General features: G+C 40.2%; 1 protein-coding gene across 5 annotated transcripts in view; it reads right to left on the bottom strand.

The window, feature by feature from the left end:
- The window catches only part of ESRRG (estrogen related receptor gamma), a 643,046-nt gene that overhangs the window by 577,644 nt on the left and 42,921 nt on the right, over window positions 1-22,481 (bottom strand). The window contains exon 1 of one of the 5 annotated variants that reach the window (XM_050780479.1): window positions 16,969-17,405. The exons of 2 other annotated variants lie outside the window; for them this stretch is intronic. The gene's annotated coding sequence lies outside the window, so the exon portion shown is untranslated. Of the gene's footprint in view, window positions 1-3,895; window positions 5,587-16,968; window positions 17,406-22,481 lie in introns of those variants that run through there. 2 more of the 5 variants (XM_050780418.1, XM_050780426.1) reach the window with 2 other exon arrangements.

The following is a 22,481-nucleotide window of genomic DNA, read 5'->3' as shown; positions in this document are numbered from 1 at the left end:
ATGATATCCAGTCATATGATATCTCCCAAGGGCATGTTCTCTGCCCTTGGGAAAGAAGATTTTAGAGAGAAGCCCACTGCACTGATGTGCTTGTTGACTGGAGCATCAGACAAGGGTGGTTAAAGAGAAGGTTGGCTGGGAAGTGTGAGAAAGTCATCCACCTTGCAGCTGTCCCTGCCTGAATAGTACCATGGCTAAATAAGAGTCTCTCTCTAGAGATCTCTGCTGGCACCTTGTCTTCATTCCTTTCTGGACCAAAAAAAAAAAAATTCCTCATGAAGAATGTATTGCCTTCTACATGCAACTGCCAAAAACCCAACTGTAGGCAAAATCTATCTGACAGAATCTCTTAACTGCTTTGATTCAGTTCTTAAAGGAGATTAGTTGTTGGAAGGTCACAGAGAAGCCATCCTACTGCACATTGCAGCTTGGGGTTTCAAAGCTTTCACTACTAAGGGGATCTCCGTGCTTGATGCCCCTTCTCTCCATGCCGTTTAATCAATGAATCAACAAATAGTTACTGAGCAAGGCTTCCCTGGGGTCTGCAGGTCACTTCAGATGTGCCTCTCCTGTTCAATAGCAGGAGAAAGAAAAACGGATTTTTCTTGCTCCTCTTAAAGTTTCCATTTATAAAACAAGGGATGGCATCAAAAGACTGTGGGTCTCCCTCATTTTTCATTCCCTGAACCCTCTGATTCACAAATAAAAATGAAATGTTATGTAGCTGGGACATTATATAAGAGCTGGAAGGGAGGAAGGAAAGAAGGAAGAAAGAAAAGGAGGGAGAAAACAAGGAAGGAAGGAGGAAGAGAGAAAGAGAAGTAAAGAAAAGAGGGAGGGAATAAAAGGGGAGGGAAGTAAAGAAGGGAGGAACAACAGGAGAGAAGAATGAAAGAATGAGATCCTTAGATTTCAAGGTCAAAAGACACAGTGAACATGTAGACAATACTCCCAAGAAACATACCTTTGGTAGCATATACACTCCATACTTACTAGTCTGATCATTATTACTGCTCTTTAGTATATATGATTACCTTTGTGAACCTCTACTTTTAAGCTTTTAGGATTAGAGTAATTATGAATGCCTTTTTTTTTTTTTTTTAGAGTCTCACACTGTCACCCGGGCTGAAGTGCAATGGTGCAATCTTGGCTCACTGCAACCTCCGCCTCCCAGGTTCAAGCAATTCTCCTGCCTCAGCCTCCCGAATAGCTGAGGTTACAGGTGCCCACCACCATACCTGGCTAATTTTTTGTATTTTTAGTAGAGACAGGGTTTCACCATGTTGACCGGGCTAGTCTCGAACTCCTGACCTCACGTGATCCACCTACTTCGGCCTCCCAGAGTGCTGGGATTACAGGAGTGAGCCACTGTGCCCGGCCATGAATGTCTTTAAGTGTACCTCTGCCTTAACCCTACCAATAGAATCATACATAAAATCTGCATTTAGCCTCAATACACATAGTATCAGAAACTCCAAACACACACACACACACACACACACACACACACACAAACTCAACTAGCTTTTCTAAGTACTTTGCATGAAAATTTAAAAAATAATGAATATAAATATTACTTTTGGTTTTTAATACAATGTTATATAGGGTAAGTGCAGTGGCTCATGCCTGTAATCCTAGCACTTCGGGAGGCCAAGGTGGGAGGATAGCCTGAGCCTAGGAACTCGAGAACAGCCTAGGCAACAAAGCAAGATGCCATCTCTACAAAATGTTTAAAAAATTGAGCCCAGGAGTTCAAGGTTGCAATAAACTATGATTGTGCCACTGCACTCCAGCCTGAGCAACAGAGAAAGACCCTATCTCAAAGAAAAAAAAATACTTTTTAAAAGTAAAACACTATACTAGGATACAAAATGCATCACCATCTCCCAAGGGATGAAAGTTACTATGGTGTACAGTTGTCACTATGACAGGACCAAACAATGATGTGAACAGCTTCCTTCTCTGTAAAGCACACAGAGCAGTATTCTACTTGACGATATTTTTCCTCAATCAAAAATACAGTCATCCCTCAGTATCCCTCGGGATTGGTTCCAGGCCCCCTGCATATACCAGAGCCTAAAAATACTCAAGTCCTGCAATCAGCCCTGCTGAACCCACGTATACGAAAAGTCAGCCCTCTGGACATGGGTTTCACATCCCACAAACACGGTAGTTTTGATCGGTGTTGGGCTGTAAAAAAAATCTACCCACAAGTGGACTTGCGCAGTTCAAACCCATGTTGTTGGAGGGTCAAGATAATAATGAAACCAGCAACAGTTTACTGGACACTTACTCTGCCACACAGGCTGCTGAGTACTTTCCATATGTTATCTCATGTAACTCTTTCAACCAACATTGGTGTACATTATTACCCTCACTCTACAGATGAGAATGTGGAAGGTCAGGTAGGGGAAGTCTTTTAGCCTAAAAATCTTAAACATAGTTAGGTCCAGAGCAAAACACCAACCCATGTCTGACTCTGAATATTTTGCTTCATAATCACCCTGCACCTAACACTTCTATTCCTATCTTTCAGCTTGGAGAATCAAGGTAAGGAAAAGTAAAAAAGCATATTTTTATTATATTTTACCCCAAACTCCATTTATACTTGGTGTTCCCACACTTGCTTCAAATTGCTCCTTTCCCCCTGCCAACATTAATTACTAGATTTATTCTTTTATATCTTTTTGATAAACATAGCTGGTATTAGAATAGAAAACACATCATGAGATCACAGTATTAACCATGATATTTTGAAACATTCTTCAGCCTAAGTATGCAATAAGGCTCTCCAACATCTTAAAAAGATTGATTTAAAAAAAGCTTAAATATAAGCACTATGTTAACACTTAGCACTTACAGTTCTAAACAAAGAGTTTGCCAGATAAAATCTGGAGTGTATGTAGAGGGGGCTGATGCTTTTACATTTTATTGAGTTTCTAAATTATAACCCTCACGCTTTTTCATGTGCTGATTGGTTCTATTACAGTAGAGGTATTAATAGAAAAATACACACCTGAAATTCTATCGTTCAGTATGACACCTGTGTATGTACAATGATGCATCTATTCAGAAGAATCTATATGTTAAAAGGAGTTAAAAGAGACATTATCTTTTGTTCCAGGATGATGCAATTATTTATACCATCTTATGTGGAAGGAGGTATGGCTCAAGAAACCAGTTCAGGTTTCACCTTGAAGCTCAGCACACCTAGACAGAGTCTTTTGCTTAAAGTGCCTGTGGTTGCTTGAGACTGTGACTCTGAGCACCTTCATTCCTGCATGCTGTGTACTGACTAGATCTACCCTCCAAATCTGGATAAAGACACAGCTGTGCTTCAAAGTATCCCCTTTCCCCCCAACTTTGGCTACTAGACCTTCTTCACTTATTTTTTAAAAATAAGCATAGCAGATAACAGCACACCAAACAAACCATGAGGTTAGCACTTAACACAGATACAATGTGCTCCTTATTCTTGGTTGAAGGCAAATTTATGAATACAATCATTTTCACATACTGAAACCACCTTTACCAGAGAAATGCAAATATTATTGTAATATCTGGTCCTTGTAGAACTCAGAAAATATCTGGGTGGACGAAAACCCTGAGGTTAGGACACAGCACTTCTCACAGTATCTGCATGTGCTTATTACCATATTGTAGAAGTTGTTTCTAAAGCAAATAGCAGTTTTCAGAAAGACCGAGTTTACGAATTGATCTAGAGACTTGGGGAGAGACAGAAAAGACAGTTGTACCATTTAAAGCTAAGGAACGAAATGACCTATTCCTCTTATGTCAAGACTTGAGAACTTCTAGTACACAATTAGCTTGACCTTCCATAAAGGAAGCCCTGAAATACAGACTTCCTTTTTGTTTCTAAAATAAAGGTACTTACCAGTGAAAATCCACAAGTCACCACACTTTGCCCAGAATCACATTGGCCGCCCTTCTCCATGGAAGCACAGAGTGGGACCTGCCAAGTTTGTGGAGATACCTACTTGGGTTGGTTGGAAATAGGTAAGGGGGGAAGAAGGGGCAGAAAAGAAAGACTTTCCCTTTAAAACTGAACAGAAGCTGATACCAAATCACATGACCTTTTACCGTAATTTCTATTAAAATCATTTCATGTCTGGTTGCCTCTGCTCTCCTGGCTCATTTGTATTGTTTACAACAAGTCATTGCACTGGCAGTTAGTGGTGGCTGAATCCATGGTTACCCGTTTTTACATTCACTAGTTAAATGGAATGCAGCTCTGCTGTGGGTTTCAGGGAGCAAGCTCTTAAGAAACCACAATCCAGCTATCAATCAGACTAATCCGAGAGAAATTAATCTTACAAACATAAGTATTGTTGCATATTAAAAATTGATAGAAAGGGGGCACGGGCTTTTATTGGTTGGAGTTAATTGGAGTTACAAAAGTGGACAAGCCGAGATTTGACTTAGAGCCTCAGAGTGTTCTGTCTGTGGTCTCCATCTGACAGCCATTCACGTTGTGCATCTAAAAAGCTTTCAAGGGTAATACGACCACCCTTGAAAACAAATCCACCACTTTCCAAAATTCTGTGAGCATTTATCTGACCTGAATGTTCTTAGAATCTAAGTAGTGGCGAAATGCAGGTTTAACCAGACTGCAATCCTAGCAAAGTAACTTAAACAGTTATACACAAGACAGTAAAACACCAAACAGACAGCACTGGGTAGGATTCAATTAAGACAAAACCTCAGTGGAATGCTCTTTACGAGTAAATTAAAACTGCAAACTAATATGTTTTGAGAGCAAGAACAGTACAAATTCATTCTATTGTCCATGAATTTATGTGGTTAATTCCTTAAAAACATTCCCCAAAGCTAACTTGTTTCTCAAGATGGACATGACCAACAATTACAAATCCTAATAAAAATGTAGAAGTTTTATAGTTTAATGCCCACAGTAATTGTCCCACAAGTCACATCTAAATGCTAAATGAGAACAGCAAATAGTTAAAGCTAACATATTACAACCCCATCTACTGCAAAGTCACTGTATCAGAAGCTAGAATTGATTTGTTTCCTCAGAACGAATTGAAAATGAATGTAACATAACGTCGGAAAAATCCCTCCTGCACTGCTAATCGGATATTGTATAATGGTTGATTGCAGCTTTGCCCTGTACTATTGCTGCCTAAATCATACATACTTACACGTTCTGGGTTCTTCCAAGAGTTTGGTGCAGTTTCAAGGACAAATGTCTTAAGGAAGCCTCTCTACTGTGCAGCAGGGAGCCTAGCTCGGATCTGATGACAAGAGCACAGTGCTAAATCTGACAACAGAGAAGGAAACTTCCTGTGTGAAGAGGAGATCTTGGAAAGTCTCAGGGTTAAAAAGGCTGCTCTAAATGTGCTGGTTGATTTGCTCCCCGGTTGTGTATACACAGTAGCAGCTGATCTGTGTTTGCAGCCCTGCAGAAAGGAACCTTTACTGAAAACCAATGGCATCACATTTCAGCGGAGCTGGTGCCAAGTGCTGGAGAGCAGAGCAACCTTTGACAACTTCACACGATTCACCCCAGCAGACTCACCACAGGTCAGAAAGGAATGTGGAAAGTGTCTCCCCACCAGGTTCCATCTCAGGTATGTTAGCGCAGTCCCTGGGAAACCACACACTGTTACTGGTTGGATTCTGATAACAGTGTAAGGTATTCTCGGGACTTCTACGTAGTTCCTGTCTCTGCTGTCCTGACCTACAGTGTACTATATTTTAACAGAAGCTTTAAAATGAATCAGGATTTTTAAAAATGTATTTCCCTCTGCTTCTTATGGAAACCTTTGTAGGTAAGGTTCTTCTGTTGTTCCTCAGAAATAAACTGAGGACAAAATAATGTAAGATCGGGTAGTCTGGTATCAACTTCTGCATTCTGTCTCCCAATGCAGAGGCTGGAGTTTTAACATTACCGTGTTGTCAGGGGCCATTTTAGTATTGTTCATTAGAAACTGGGGATGGCTGCAAAACTTCACTCCAACAGAACCAACTATTGTAATGAGCTATAGGGATGTTAGGAACAGACAAGCAATGAAGAACATGAAATATTCCACTGTTCAGCAGTGGAATCACCTTCTTTATTATCACCCTTAACATGGAAGAGAGTGAAAATTCTAGACCTTACCAACTCTAGTAGTGAAAGTTAAGACAGAGTAAGAGCCAGAAAGAGAGAGACAGAGACAGAAGGTAGGGGCGGCTGCTAGTGGCAGTAACAAACTTAATTCAAGTCATTGGTTAACCACTTCATTAACTGTGAGTTCCTCACTGCCCTTCCTTTCTCTTCTGTCTCTATGACAAGTCCAGGTTATGGTATATTATATGGTATTTTTCACTATTGTGCTTTTTACTTCAAAGGGCAGAAATCAGAACTGACAGTTTAACAAAAGGCCACGCTAAATGTGTCAGGCAGCTCAGGAGAATGTTCCCCTACTTATCTGCAAGCCAGCCCAGGAGCTGCCTGGGCAACTGGTGAATTATCCAAGGTCTTTGTTTTTCATTCTGGCCACACTATTGTTCAGGAATAATGATAATTCTCTTACATCTAAGAGTCCACATCATGTAATGAATAGACTCTGGGCTCTGGTGCCAAGTAGATCTAACTTCCTATCTCTACCACTTTCTACCTACATGAGGTTGGAGGTTGCTTAAACATCTCTGAACTTCTGTTTTCTCATCTGTGAAATGGAGGCACTATATCTACCATACGCAATTTTTTTTGTGAAGTTTTAAACAATAACTTAACATGTCAAGGGCTTACCACAGCGCCTGGCATGCATGCATTTACAAACATTTACTGAGCCTCCTCTCAGAGCCAGTCACGGTGCCAGACACTGGGGGCACAAAGTCAGTTAGGACATGGTCTCTACCCTCAAGTGCAGTTCCACAAGTGTTACGTTTTTCCTCCTTCCCTCCCATAATTTGTGCAGTCTCTGTTTAAATGCTCTGTTTCGTTTGATCCTTCCAATAGTCCTGTGAGACAGATGAAGCTACACCCAGTTTATAAATGGGAAAACTTTGGCTTGAAGAGATGAGGGTCACACAGCTGGTAAATTGCAGCCTAAACATCAATCCAATTTCTCTGATTCTGTCAATCTGTCAAGTACTCTTTAAGGTATGTGTGTGCGTGTGTGTGTGTGTGTATATATACACATATATATATGTGTGTATGTGTATATACATATATATGTGTATGTGTGTATATATATAACATATATATATGAAGTGATCACACAGCATTCATATTTTGCATTATTTGATATTATGCTTGTTATCTTCACAGTGTCACGCATACATATAATGCACTTCCCTGCAGGTAGCATAAGTCCCTTAAAGAGAGGCACTATATCTTAAAATTACTTTATATTCTCAAACAGACCTAGCATGATGTTAAAGACATTACCTGTTTAATAAATTTTCCTAAATTGAAAAAAAAAAAAAAACCCTCAAGTTGGGTCAATTTTACTATCCAAAATCACCCTCACAGAAAGCTGGAACCCTTCAATAAATGATGGTTTGGAGGTTATATGTGGCCTTCCAGTGCTCTTGCTGTCTATGTCATCACTTCTAAATAATTATATACATGTCAAAGTTCTTAACACGGACTCATCATCAAACTCCCTGAAGATCGTTTTCTTCCTTTGTTTAGCACATATCCTGTACATTGAAGCCCTGATGAATTTTGGTAAGAGTGATTAAATATTTACTTTCTAATTCAAGCCTGACCCGAAGATATCTCTTGATTTCTGGGTCCACTCCAGTTTCTAGTTTTTTTTTTTTTTTTTTGCTTGGTTGGTTGTTTGGTTGGTTGGTTTTTGTTTTTTGGTTTTTTGTTTTTTTTGTTTTTTTGTTTTTTTGTTTTTTGTTTTGAGAGGGAGTCTCACGCTGTCTCCCAGGCTGGAGTGCAGTGGCGATCTCCTCTCACCGCAAGCTCCGCCTCCCGGGTTCACGCCATTCTCCTGCCTCAGCCTCCCGAGTAGCTGGGACTACAGGCGCCCGCCACCTCGCCCCGCTAATTTTTGTATTTTTATAGAGACGGGGTTTCACCGTGTTAGCCAGGATGGTCTCGATCTCCTGACCTCGTGATCCGCCCGCCTCGGCCTCCCAAAGGGCTGGGATTCCAGGCGTGAGCCGCCGCGCCTGGCCCCAGTTTCTAGGTTTAACAGTTCACAAAGTGTAGAATTCTGTTGATCATTATCTTGTAAATCAAAGCACAGCATCCAGCAATCTTGGGTAGAGTTTGCTTTTTATACATATATAATCTATACAAATAGCTCGAATTTCTTAAATAATTATTGATCTACTGCTTCATTTATGCATTAAAATGTAGTCCATTTCTGATGAAAGAATTGATTAGACATTTATCAGTGAATTACAGACAAAAATTTTCTTTTTTTTTTTTTTTTTTCCAGACAGAGTTTCGCTCTTGTTGCCCAGGCTGGAGTGCAATGGCACAATCTTGGCTCACCGCAACCTCTGCCTCCCAGGTTCAAGCGATACTCCTGCCTCAGCCTCCCGAGTAGCTGGGATTACAGGCATGTGCCACCACGCCCGGCTAATTTTGTATTTTTTTTGTAGAGAGAGGGTTTCTCCATGTTGGTCAATCTGGTCTCCAACTCCCGACCTCAGGTGATTTGCCCACCTCGGCCTCCCAAAGTGCTGGGATTACAGGTGTGAGCCACCGTGTCTGGCCAAAAATATTCTTAAAAGACATGTGTATAGTGTCTAGAACTTGGTTTTCAACTATTGTATTGCATTCATTACTTCTCTTTGTTTGGTTGGTTGGCATTTTTTAGAGATGGGGCCTTGTTATGTCGCCCAGGCAGATCCCAATTCCAGGCCTCAAACATTTATCAAGCCTCACCGTCCCAAGTAGCTGGGATTACAGGTATAAGCCACTGGACCCAGCACTTACTGTGTGCATTTGTTCTAATCTTATACCCTGGGCACCTTTTAAAATAGAATTTATAATACTCTTTCTAAGTATTTGCTACCAAACAATGATTCCTTCAGCCTTAACAAAAATCCAAGAAATTTAGATTAATAGCAACGTCATGGCAAAAGTGCAGATGACAGGTGATATTTGAGATAAAGAACACAATTACTGAATACATTGTTTTTGTTTCCAAAGTCAGTCACTTGTTTGTTTAGACAAGCTGTGGCCATCTGTAAGGGAAAGTAAATATGCTGAAGCACTGGCACTGCATACGTTAGAATTATCAGGCTTGCTACCATTTTCCATGTCCAGCTGCCCAGCTGCCCTGCAACTACTTCAGGGAGAAACTAGCAGTTGCCCAGCAACTACTTCCTGCTTGCTCTCTGAAGTACCTCTCTGAAGTACCAACCACAATGCTTGTTCTACAGTGGACAAGAAATGTACCAACCAAAGACCACTCTGGAGCTGAGCAAATTCACCTCAGAATGGTCAGATCTTTTTAGCACAGAGAAATGGTGCACCCAATGACTCTTCTTCACCACCTGAAACCAAGGAACTTTACCGTTTATAAGCACTTTTATACCCAAGAGTCTGATTCAACTCTCATATCCATCTTGAGAAGCAGATGCTTTTATTATTCAAATTTTTATAATTATGAAGGTTCAAAGAATTAAATAATTTCTCAAAATCATACAGGCAATAAGTGATCCAGTGGAGATTTTGAAATGAGAGTTCTAATTCCAAAGCCTTTTCTCATAACACACTGTCCTTTCCCTTCAGGGGATATGTGCACACACTAGTTTGTCTCTTTTTCCTTTTGGCTTCACATCCCACAGCTCAGTTAAATACAGACAAAGCTATTCCCCACCCTTATCCCCACCCCTCACCCCTACCCCCCGCTATACACAGCTCACCCTCTTCTACATCCAACTGCTTCCATTTTTTCTTCTCTCACAACTTGGCCAACTATTTCAGAGAATAGCTCTTTTTCTGTCTCCATTTTTTCTCACTCCCCCTGTTCAATGAATTTAGGTGCCAAAAGCCACATCTTATCACAAGTGATAAACTTAGAAGTATTGCTAATATTTCAGTATATCAGGGAAAGAAAAGTCATATACTTTGCAACCAGCCGCAAAAAGTCCCGAAAGTTTCTAAGAATCTCTTACAGATACTCTGCAATTGTTTCTGTATCTTTTAAACTTCCTGTTATATGTGCATTCTTTTAAACATCAACCATTGTAAATCTAGATAAATGATAAACTGTCATTCTGTTTTACTGCCTTTGTATTCTGTTTATTACTTGTATCATAATAGAACTGTTCTTTACATTTTGTTCATCACTGATAATATACTATTTCACTCCAATAAGTAACAATGGGCTTTTATGGTCTAGCCTAGGAAAGTAATCAGCATTTAAGATTGTTTTCTGCAGGACCCAAAAAAAGTTGTTTTAAATATCTAATAATTGATTTACAATGAAAAAATTGTAATGCAAACCAGACTCTAAATTTCATGAGGTTTTCATTCCAAAACACAGATACTGAGCTCATTTACTACTGTTCATACTAATATTTCTAGTCAGGGCATAAGGCCATACTTAAGTAGTTAGTTAGTTTATAGAATGGAAATAAATAGGTGTATGATGAATTGATTGATTCATTATCAATCATTCACTAAATTCAGAATCTCAGGGGTGGAGTAAGTTGGAGACCATCGAGTCAAACCCCTTCATTTTAGAAATGAAGAAACAAAGGTTCACTACTGCCCTCTGATGAAGTGGGTAACCAGCTTATACTACAAACCCAGCTTAGCACCATTTTGAGTGACCTTTAGCTGAGGACTGACATCCGCTAGTATGCACATTAGCTACAAGGAGCACAGTTCTAACTTTGAAGGTGATTGGGCCAAACCATTATCCGGCATTATATCCCAATTCTGCAACCTTAGGAAAATAAATGTTCATACTAAATAGAAAATGAATTTCTAATAACTGAATTAAACTGTTCATCTAAATAGCCAACTTCAGATTTCTCTCCACACATAATAACTTGGAAAAATATATAGCCCGTGTTTACTATAGTACTATAGCTACAGTCTCTAAGAAAAGCTATAACTCGCTAACAATTTTCCTGATTTATGCTTGAAAACATACAGGGCATGAAATGATTTCTGCAACCTTACATTTTCCTCAAGAACACTGGTGAGCAGAAGATATATTCCAAAATTCATGTGGGATTGCTTGCTACGTCTACTTCTTTCATAGAAATGTATGATAAGCAATTATACATACTCCACCAAAAAAAAGTCATTACGTTTTCCTCACCATTAAGGGAGGAAAGAAGAAAAATGGAAGAATGGATTTAAAAAAAAAAACAAAAAAAACAAGAAATAGGAAAGAAAGAGGAAGGAAGGGAGGGAACTCTGACAAAAGGACCTATTTTCAAATAATGTTTACAATGTAAAAACTGATTGCCTTCTTAAGGAAGAAAGTGCAATAAATATTCTTCTAAAGAACAGCTTGTAGATAATGTATGGTTATAAACTGTAACTCACTGCAGAAATGTTAGTTATTCTTGTTGTTAGTATTTAACATATATGGAAATTTGCTTACAACCTGTAACTGTGCTAATAAAAATAGGTATTTGTGAATATAAATTACACTGGTCATAAAATCAGACTTATTAATCTAATATATCTTAGAATTAGATCAAATTGAAATGAACCACTCTGTAACATAGATATCTGGAAACATTGTTTATATTCTATTCCATTAGTATCTATCAGAATAGGAATGCAAAATGTTTGCTATACGTCACATAATGTTGGCAACCTGAATTTAAATCTTCAAACCAGTAAACAAACGCTGTCAGGTATGCATATTTTCCAAGTTAAAAAAAAATTGTTTGTATAGGAAAAGTAAAATGAGCAAATTCATTCGTTAACATCCTTTTAAGTGTCCAGGTTATTTATTTTAGCAGATGCACCATCAGAAACAGCCATATAAGTAAATAAAATATCTTTGACTCCCCAGTATCTTACCACAGGTGTTCCAAACACATTCAACCTTTTGTGTGTGTGTGATAACTATGATCATTATCTTGTTTAAATAAACAAAGTATCCTTCATAACAGAAATATAAATAAAGGCCTGATTTAAAACTATAAATGATTATTCTTCACAACTATAGGTATCATCAAGCATAATATTATAAATACACCAGTAAACATCTGTATATGGTATACATGTGAAAGAGGAATGGGAGATGAGATTTATCCCCAGTAGAGTGCAGGGGGCAAGGTAAGGAGAGAGTGGCCTTTCACAATGGGTTGTGAATCAAGGATGAGTAAATGAATGGTATCTAATCTCCAAGAAAAAGAAAATTTCCTTCTCTATGTGATAGACATAAAGAGTTGCAATAATTTCACAAAAATTTTTATCAGGAACATACTACCAAGAATTTTTGCTTCAAGGTTTGCAAGAATTTTTCTGGTTCTCTGAACCATAAGGCTGTGTGTATTGACCTTCTATTTCAAAAGGCTGTATTACTTTCTGCAATCATCTCTTAAAAGAAGGCCCACTGGGCTCTGGCTCTCCCTTTTGGCACCACCACTAATTGCAATACAAAAATCGTATTATAAATTAGGTTCAAAATTATCTAAAGATTGTTCCGGAGAAGGATTTTTTTTCTTTCTTTCTTTTTCTTCTTCTTTTTTTTTTTTTTTTTTTTTTTTCAGTCAAAGCCTCCATCTGTCCCCAGGCTGCAATGCAGTGGCGTGATCTCGACTGACTACTGTCTCTACCTCCCGTGTTCAAGCCATTCTCCTGCCTCAGCTTCCTGAGTAGCTGGGATTACAGGTGTGCACCACCATACCCAGCTAATATTTTATTTTTAGTAGAGACGGGGTTTCACCATGTTGGACAGGGTGGTCTCGATCTCCTGACCTCGTGATCCACCTGTATCAGCCTCCCAAAGTGCTGGGATTACAGCCGTGAGCCACCATGCCCAGCCAAGAAAGATCTTTAAACTCTCCTATAGCACCACACTCTCATCCACTAGCATGAGAGGGTGAGGACGCATAGAACTTACTCGTAATTATTTGCTCTGATTCCTAAAGCCCACTTACTCTACTGGGATGGCAGTGCCAACCTAAAAACTGAATTGCAAATCCAGACGATTTCACAGCTTTAACAAACTGACAACAAAGTGACAAGAGAAAACCTCTTCCTTTGCACAAGAAGCCCTGGTACATTATTTTGACTTTATAAAGATATTTTAAATGAATTTTAAAAAATCACAATATTATGAAACTTGATAATCATTACTTCAAAACGACAGACTCTATTGTTCATGGAAAATTTTTCAGTTGGTTTTGTCATACTCATGGTTCAATTGAAAGATTCACCAACCGCTCCCTGGAGAAAAGTGAAGATCTGCATTTAAATGGATATATAGTATTTCCAAAAGCACAGTACCTAGAAGGCTGATACTGTCAAGGTTTCTCAGTGAGAAAAACTCAAATTGTATTAGGTACATTTCAATGCTGTAGCTATCCCCATTTCATAGGGCTCAAATTATATCCATAACATTCTTTTCCTCTGTGCATTCGTCATAATATTGTCTCGAAAAGTTTAAATTAAAGCTTGCTCCATCACAAAGTCCTCGCGCTAACAACAAACAACTACTATTGTACGCATCATTTCTGATGCATACAGAAAAAGACCACAGAAGATAGCTTGGCCAGAAATGTTAAATAATTGAAAAGTATAATGACTTAATAGACTAGTAAGCTTAGTTTACAATGCAGCCAATTTAAAGCCATAAAAATACCGTGTAAAAATTTTATCTTGTGGTTGACCATTACATATCCTATCTATTATTCAAAAGTATCCCAACAGCGTTTTTCTTCATTAATGTGGCTTCTGGCATTTCCCTCAAAATCTTTCTATTCTCAGATTTTTCCAACAATTTTGAAACAAATACAGAATTTCTATGTTATATCACAAATCCCCTTTACTAGGATAATGACACCTTCAATGTCTAACTGAAACCAATTTCATAGGTCAATCTATAAGGCGTACTTTAACCTCTTTGGATGATTTGTTTTGTATCTAACAGAGTCAAGCACACAAGACTTTTTTTTTTTTTTTTTTAAAGACTAAAGCTACTTGTATTGACACATCTGTAAACAAAAGAATTTCGTAATAACCCCTTTCCTATGACATACTCATCCAAGGATTTGTCTGCATTGGAAAATGTCATAGGGCATCAGAAAAGTTTTGTCCTGAGTGTTCAGCTAAGGTGCATAGCATATCTGTGCAGATGAAAAAAGAGACACTTAGGATCCATTTCAAACATAAGCCCATTACCTCTGGCAGGCTCTTGCTAAAATTCTAGCTGCAACTGAAATGTCCCTGTAAACAAGGTTACTGAGAACAGCCCTAGATATTCCTCTCCACAACACTTTCCTACGAGCCCTTCAGCTGTCTGCCAGGTTAGTTATACCTTATCTTGCTGCACTGCCATTCTCATGCTGATTCACATTCAGAACTCAAAATGAAAGATGAAATATCTTGAAGATCACTTAATATTGAAATACTGGTGCGGTAATAAGTGGTGCTCAGTCAGAGACGGGGACATGGCACTCTCTTGGTAACCTTTTAATTTCTGGAAAAATTGTACAGAATAAATTGAGCAGCACACACGGAAACCTAATCGATTGATCTGCTCTATTTTGTTAAAGCAACACCCATCACAAACTCCCCTGGCTCCCCAGGCAATTCCCGGTAAAGAAGACCAGCAGGTTTCAGTATATACCATGCACGAGGACTTCGATGCTATTTTGATTTATTAAAGAAAAGGAACGATCTTCTATCTACATTCATCACCCCAGTCAATGGACAGTTTTATGTGCTGTATGATACCATTCTCGATATACACACGTTTAATTCTACTTAATGCAAGTTTAAAGAGTTATGAGAGTTGCTTTAGTAAGAATAACAAAGCCATGCGTAACAGACAAATGTACGCTTAAAAGATCATCCAGGCCTGCTTCCTTATACACTTGATTCTTTTTCTATTTGAAGGAGATGAAACCCCATCAATGTCACTTCATCTCCATCAGTGTTTTCATGTCTCTTCTTCCTGTCAGGCATTCCTCAGCTCGGATTTGAGAAATGTTCAAATTTCCCTCTCTTTCCCACAATGACAGAACTGTTTCTCAGGTTGGTTAACTCATTTTGATAACATCAAATCTGCTGGACAGGAAAAAAAAAAAGAGAGAGAGAGAGAGAGAGAGAACCCTGAAACCACTCCTCAATCCCATTTTTCTGTCTTTTTCTCTAAGACATTTCCGGCTCTTTTTCTCTCTCCTGATGCTTCTGAATTTGGGCATTTTCCAAACACACTCCCCTATTTGGCCTTTGGGCAGTGTGAGAAACAAATGAGAGTTTCTCTTCAAAACTAGACCAAGTCATTCAGCTGCTCTGAAACATACTTCACAACATCCGCAGGTCTCTTGATCTTGACTTAAAGTATTAAGCAGGAGTGTTTTGAAAGTAGTAGGAGGTCATATGGACCTAACACCTTCTCTTAACCCACATGCTGAGAATTTCTTTTTTTCCGGCCTTTTTTTTTTTTTTTTTTTTTTTTTTTTTTTTTGAGAGAGAGAGAGAGGGAGTGCTATTTTCAACATTGCCCTCTGGTTTATGTTAGTGAAATCATTTGATTTCTGTGTGTGTCTGTGTCTTATTGCACGGCCACTGGTTCTGGTACTACAACACAAACATAGCAAACGTGCTTCCCTAACATAAGCAGACCCATGTGGCAATTCACAACATAACCGAGGCAAGCACAATAAATAAACACATACATAATCATTCCACAGCACTGAGGCATGCGGGGGTTTCTCCAGGCCCTTCCGGACTCTTCCAGAATTGCTCATTAAGATTCTGAAAGGGGGAGGGGGTGCAGCTTGGAAAAGGTTGCCGGAAGGGAAGAGAAAGGGAGGAGGGGAGCTTTGCCCTCTGTGTCTTTCTGTCTCTGAGACTCTCCCATCACCAAACAAGGGGTGCAGGGGTCTATCCTGCAGAGGCTGTAACAGACTTGAGGGGTAGAAGGAGGTAGATGGTTTAAAATAGTTAAATGATGATCGGGTGACCTCCGTGCAACTTCAGCGACTCCCTCGGGAAGGTGAAAGGGTTGGGGAGAGAGAAGGGAGGGAAAGAAGCGTAGAGGACAGGAGGGAGACACCTAGGACTACAGCAGCAGCAATCACCAGAAGGATTTTCCAGCCCATGACAGCAGTCCTCAACTCCTGGCACCACCCTCTCCCCAACGACCCCTGCTCCGTATCCCCTCACCCTAACCCCTCCCGTCCCAGCGCCCTAACTCTGCCCTCACTCTTTGCCACTTTACCAAGCACCGAAGTCTCTATCCAGGAAGGGGGATGGGAGAGGTGTTTAAAGAACAAATCTAATTGCAATTAGAATTTATCTGTGTCTCCAGCACACACGCTGACAGTTTTGCAGTCATGGTAAGGCAAGTCTACAAGAGGTGGGCAGTACTTATGGTTGTGTTATTGAGGGAGGGGTTGCTTTTTTTTTTTTTTCCAAGAGACTCTAAGCAAGTGAAGGGGGAAGGGGGTAGCAATCTAGATTTCAACCAGGACTGCAAATAAAGAATGCCCCAGATGCAAATGTCTGTCTCCAGATGTTGATGATAAGGATTTGGACCAGTTACCTTGGCAGGGTCAGAACTGCAGCAGGTTAATCAGGTGAGTCGTCGGGGATTTTAAAGAAGCCGAAGCCGGTTTCTTTGGCTATGAAAGTCTACAAAACCCCCATGCAGGAACATTGCACATCTTACACACGCCTCCTTTAACTGGGCTCCCGCGACCTCGGCAGGCGAGGGGGTGCTGGCCGGCCCGCCGGTGGCAAGGGCACGGCCCCCCGCTCTGCCCCCGCGGGCGCGGGGCCGGCCTGGCACCCGGGGTCCACGTCCCGAGCGGCTGTGCACTCACCGAGCCGGGCTGCGAGGGGCAGAGGGGCGCCCGCGGCTAGCCGGAGCGCCAAGGCGCCTCCCTTTTCTCTTGGTAGCGTCGGTCCGCACTCCCTGTGACCCAGGACGTCATGATGCCTGTCTGTTTTCTCAATGATAACTTGGCAAAAGAAGAGAGAGGCTGCCAGGTTCTCCTCGGGTGGTTACGTGGTATGTGCACGATTCTGTTTGCATGCGTTTCTCTCTCTTTTTAAAAATAAATATCTATATTTTTCTAAAAAAAAATTCCCGGCACTGTCATGATTTGATTGCATTATTGCGTTTGCATAATTGACGCCTCTGGGTGTGTATATATGTGTGCATATGCGTGTGATTTTTTTCCCCTTTAAATCCTGCTGCTCCTGCCGCCGCCGCAGCCGCTGCAAACGGAAAGCAAGCATGCGTTCATCTTTTGTCTTTCATTTTACCTTCAGGGTGACATTCAGTGCCAACTGCTCCCTTTTGACCGTCGCCAATCCCCGCCTGGGCAAAATAAATTTGAAAAACGTGGGGGGAGGGGAAGGAAGAGCCCCCTCAGCCCGAATGCTGGGGTTTCCATTCCTTCCGCTAGGAATCCCAGACCTACCCAACCCACCTCCCAACCCTGAAAAACCATTTTCCCTTCTACCCACCGGGCCCAGGCAGAGAATCGGCACCAAGACAGCGAGGAGCATCCACCCAGGGCCAGACACTCATGTTCGCGGCTCGCACTTGCTGACTTGCATCTCTCAGTTGCATTCCCGGTGTGTAGGCCTCTCACAACTGGAGCTATTTTTGTTTCCCAGAGATGTTCTTTAAAGCCTTTTAAAAATGGGGAGGGGGCAGGGAAGAAAGAGCGAGAGACAAATAGAGAGAAAGAGACGCAGAGAGAAGCCCAAACCCCTAGTTGAGAAACTCGGCTGACACATCATAAAATCTGGGGGGCTCCGGGCATCTGGCCCACCAGGCCAGTCTGGAAGGGCAGGAAGGATAACTAGGTTTTGTTTAACTCATTCTACAACACCAGTAAAACTCTTTTTTTAAATACAAAGATGTTATTGCTAATTATTCACAGTATTTGTCATTTATATAATTATGCTCAGAATCAGTAGGAGTGGTCTCAAGAATAATCCTTAACGTTTATTTCTGAAAATATGAGAATGCATTTTTAGATGGTGTGGCCACATGACAGGTAAAGCACAGATTACTTCTTTTTCTAATGTTTACTTTGTGTTATTTGTACATTGTCTGGTATATTTTATGTAGCTTCTCTTAATCATAATGTGTATATTACCCAACATGTGGCATATTCCTGATAAATAAATATCTAGCACCAGGTTTGGCAAATGCTTTGCTCTGCTTTATCAATAATTATCCATTTGGAGTAACAGAATGTTTAGGAATTTTTATTTTCCCCGAACCTGTAGTTGACCTTTGTCACCATCATGTATTGGTGGAGTCACCGTTCCTACTAATTCCAAATTCCTAAAAGATGACAGCAGAGGCCGAGGATGCAAAAAAATTAAGCACGAGGAAAGTTTTGAATCTGAAAATCACAGCCGATTGAGATAAAAACTTTTGAATTCATCCATAATAATCTGCAGCTGCTTGAAGGTTTAAAAATAGTTTACCTATTTGAGAGGTTGGCTAAGTTTAATGAAAACAGCAAGTAACTTGCTAGATCTTTTCCCTTTAGAGTAACAGTCCAAGAATCATTAGCAAATTCCACAGGGAAGATATTGTAATTATGCAAAGACCAGATGATCTGAATTGGAGAAACTAGACTAAGAGGGTCTGAGGACTAATGACTGATGGCCAGATCCCAAAACTTGACCTGTGTCTCTCCACCTTGACAATTGGAGGTAGCTTCTCTGGCTCGCTTTGCTTATCTGTCCCCTTGGTATGTCAGAAGGATGCATTGGTGCAGTCTTGTCGGGTGCTTAGATGTTACCGGAGTCAAAGATGTTTCTAAAGAGGGCAAAGGCCTATTGAGAACCCGAGGAGAGATGTCTATAGATGTTATTGGTAACTTTCCAGTAACTATCCAAGAGGTACTCGTTAATATTCAATCTACCAACCTAGTTCTCCAGCTTTTTTACTTATTAACCTTGGAATTGGACCCTTAAAGACTCGCCACAAAGCGAAAGAACCATAACAATTTGACGAACTTTAATCCTCTGAAACGCAATTTTGTTTTGTTCTTTTCAGACAAATATCTTCCAGGCTGTTTGTCGCCACTCCACATGCCAGTTCAGGTAGCCAAGTGGTTTCCTTCCCCAGGGGTGAGATGTTTGAGCAACTAGCAAAGAGCAGAGGCAGCATACCCAAGAACTCTGGGGTTTGAATATATCCTTCCTAAGCCCAGATTTTCTAAATCCAACTCTGCCTAGGAACCGCTCTCTGTTGCTTATTCAAGTCCAAACTCCGCAGACTACTTTCAAGTCTTTATTTTCTGGCTTCACCCAAAATATAATAGTTAATATTGTTGGAGCATGTTCAATTTCACTTCCCAATCAAACCAAAGGGCATAAAAATGCTTACTAAGGTAGACGGAAGACATAGAAGGCAATGCCCTAAACTTTACTCGTGCTTAGACCTTGTAAATCTAATTAAATCTCCTTAACAATATGGGAAGGGAAATATTATTATCCCCATTTCTGTGCCAAGAAAACTGAGGCACAGAGAAGTTGAGTAATTTGCTCAAAATTACACAGCTGGGGTTCAAATTCAAGTGCCCTGAGCTCTCGCTATCAAGCTGTCTGCTTATCTACCTACCTACCTACCTATTCAACCTTATTTTCAACTACTGGCATCACTGAGCCATGGTTCAGTCAGGCTGGTCACCCACTGTTCATCTCATACACTCTGTTGACTCATACTGCAATCCCAGTGTCCAAGCATTCGACTCCCTCTTCACTTTCCAATTCCTTTCTGAACAAATATGCATTTTTCCCCTTTCTCTTCGGGTTTACCTAACATAGTGCTAAGTACAACACTGGCTCTCATTAAATACCTTCTGATGCATTAATTGACATAAAATTGCCTTATGGAGATCTAGAATGCCACTTTTCAATTTGACAGAAATTAAAAGTTTTATGTAGCAAAAGTGTTATCCTTTCAGCTGAAGAAATGACAAGCTTATTTCTCCATGTTTTAGACAGTCCCTAGAAAACAATTTAGGGAAGCGTTCTATGATAAGGTAGAACTTCATATATGGGGAGTGGGCTGGGTAAGCAGGTATATAATTGTAGTACTTGAAAAACTACTGAAAACTTAATTATTATGACTTTATAGCTCTTATGAGTCTTTCTCTGCTGTATTTTGAATTTTTGACTGTCAAGGTATTACAATTTCCATTTTGAAAGATAGGAAAACAAATAAGGACCCATAGGCAGGAGATATGTGATCTCATCTTGGAGCTGCTGCTACTGCTCGCTGTGTGACCTCTGGCAAATTATTTAACCATTCTGGGTCTCAGTTCCCTAATTGCACATGGAAGGGTTGAACCAATCTCCGAGGTCCCTCCAGTTCCAAGCTTACAAGTATGACACAGGATGTGAGAGAGAAGGAGAGAGAGACACAATACTCAGCCTGGAGTGAGACTGGTTTTTTTGAAGGATGCAAAAAAAAATGCTGGAGAGCTCAGATAAAATTAGCCAAGTTTATGTTTCTAATTCCTGTGTATAGTTAAAGGTAGCTCAGGAAAAAAAAAAAAAAAAAAAAAAAAAAAAAAAAAAGTCCATGCAAAAATATCTTCAACCCTACATTTTCCAGTGGGTCACACCTGTAATGTCAGCACTTTGGGAGGCCAAGGCAGGAGGACCGAGTCAACCCAGGATTTTGAGACCAGCCTAGGTGATGTAATGAGACTCCTGTCTCTACAAGAAATAGAAAAAATTAGCAGGGCATGGTGGCGTGTACCTGTTGTCCCAGCTACTCAGAAAGCTGAGGCAAGAGGATTGCTTGAGGCCCAAAGTCAAGGTTGCAGTAAGCAGTGATTGCGCCACTGCACTCCAGCTGAGGTGACAGAGTAAGACCCCTGTCTCAAAAAACAAACAAACATAAAAACCCTACACTTTACAAAACTGTCCTTTTTTATATGAGATAAATTATTATTATTGTATTTCTTATTAATAATAAAAATATTATTATTTGAGACAGGGTCTGGCTCTGTATTCCAGGCTGGAGTGCAGTGGCCTGACCATAGCTTGCTGTAACCTCAAACTCCTGGGCTCAAGCAATCCTCCTGCCTCAGACTCTGGGGTATCTAGGACTACAGGTACGTGCCACCATGCCCAGCTATTTTTTTACACTTTTTTGTAGAGATGAGGTCTTACTATGTTGTCCAGGCTGGTCTCAAACTCCTGGCCTCAGGCAATCCTCCTGCCTTCACCTCCAGAGTTGCTGGAATTACAGGCATAAGCCAATGCACCCAGACCCCAAGATGAAATTATCAACAACCATGTTTACCAGTATCCTACCATATCAGTCAAAATGTTATTAGTCATTATTCATGTGTGTCCAAAACTTTCTTTCTAACACTATCAAATTGTTGTGTAGACCTAATTTGATATGAATGGATCCAACCTATTTTGCCTGGATGTCTTCAACTCATGTGTAGCTTGAATTAAATCGTGAAGAACAGAGGTCTACAGAGACTTGGGAGCTAGAATCAGAATGAGACTTTTTGTATATTTCCTGTTTGTAACTGAGTAAGCCTGTGTTCTTTTCCTTATTTGTCCTCATGTGTTGAACAATTACAACTCATTGACTTTCTCATCAGGTTTTTGTTGGGATAAAATGAAGTAGTAGAAATGAGGCAGACTCTACCAAACAACAAAATATTATCATGTCAAGTGTGCCTCATCTTACATCTGAGTTGTATTTCTTAAAAGTTTACCAAGTTAGCAGAGCATATAGAGACAAGATTTCCGGTCCCTTGGCTGAGAATCTGAGCTGATTTCTACACATCTTGCTAGTTATAGGATTTCACAAGGTCCTGTAGCTAGTGAAGGGCAGAGTTGAGATGGTTATACAAATTAACTGCCCTCTCCACAGACCATTCTCAAAAGACATGGTACAAACTCTGGGAAAGTAGGCAGCCAATCACACCTCACCCAGGACCAAATTCATTCAAACATCTGTTTAAAATAGAAATGTATATCAAGCCTTTGACAAGAAAACAGTTTCACATGAGGCAAATTCCTTAATCGGGTTTCATTGTAGCTGTAGGGATCCATGGATGAATTAAGAAACTCTTGAAGTTGTGGGCAAAGTGTGTGTGTGTGTGTGTGTGTGTGTGTGTGTGTGTGTGTGTTGTGTTCTCAAGAAAAGATCCATAACTTTTGTCGCATTCTCAGAAGGGTGCATGACCCCAGAAAGGTTAAGAACCACTGATGTAAGAATCATTTATTTAAAAACTGAACTTAAAAAAAATAACACATTCATTTAAGCCAAATGTCATCATGGCCACAACATAGATAGTGTATAATAATCACCAGTATTCAGACTGATGGC

The sequence above is a fragment of the Macaca thibetana genome, chromosome 1 (assembly GCF_024542745.1).
Source record: "Macaca thibetana thibetana isolate TM-01 chromosome 1, ASM2454274v1, whole genome shotgun sequence".
In the NCBI taxonomy this organism is placed as follows: domain Eukaryota; kingdom Metazoa; phylum Chordata; class Mammalia; order Primates; family Cercopithecidae; genus Macaca; species Macaca thibetana.
This window is presented reverse-complemented; position numbering and strand designations above follow the sequence as displayed.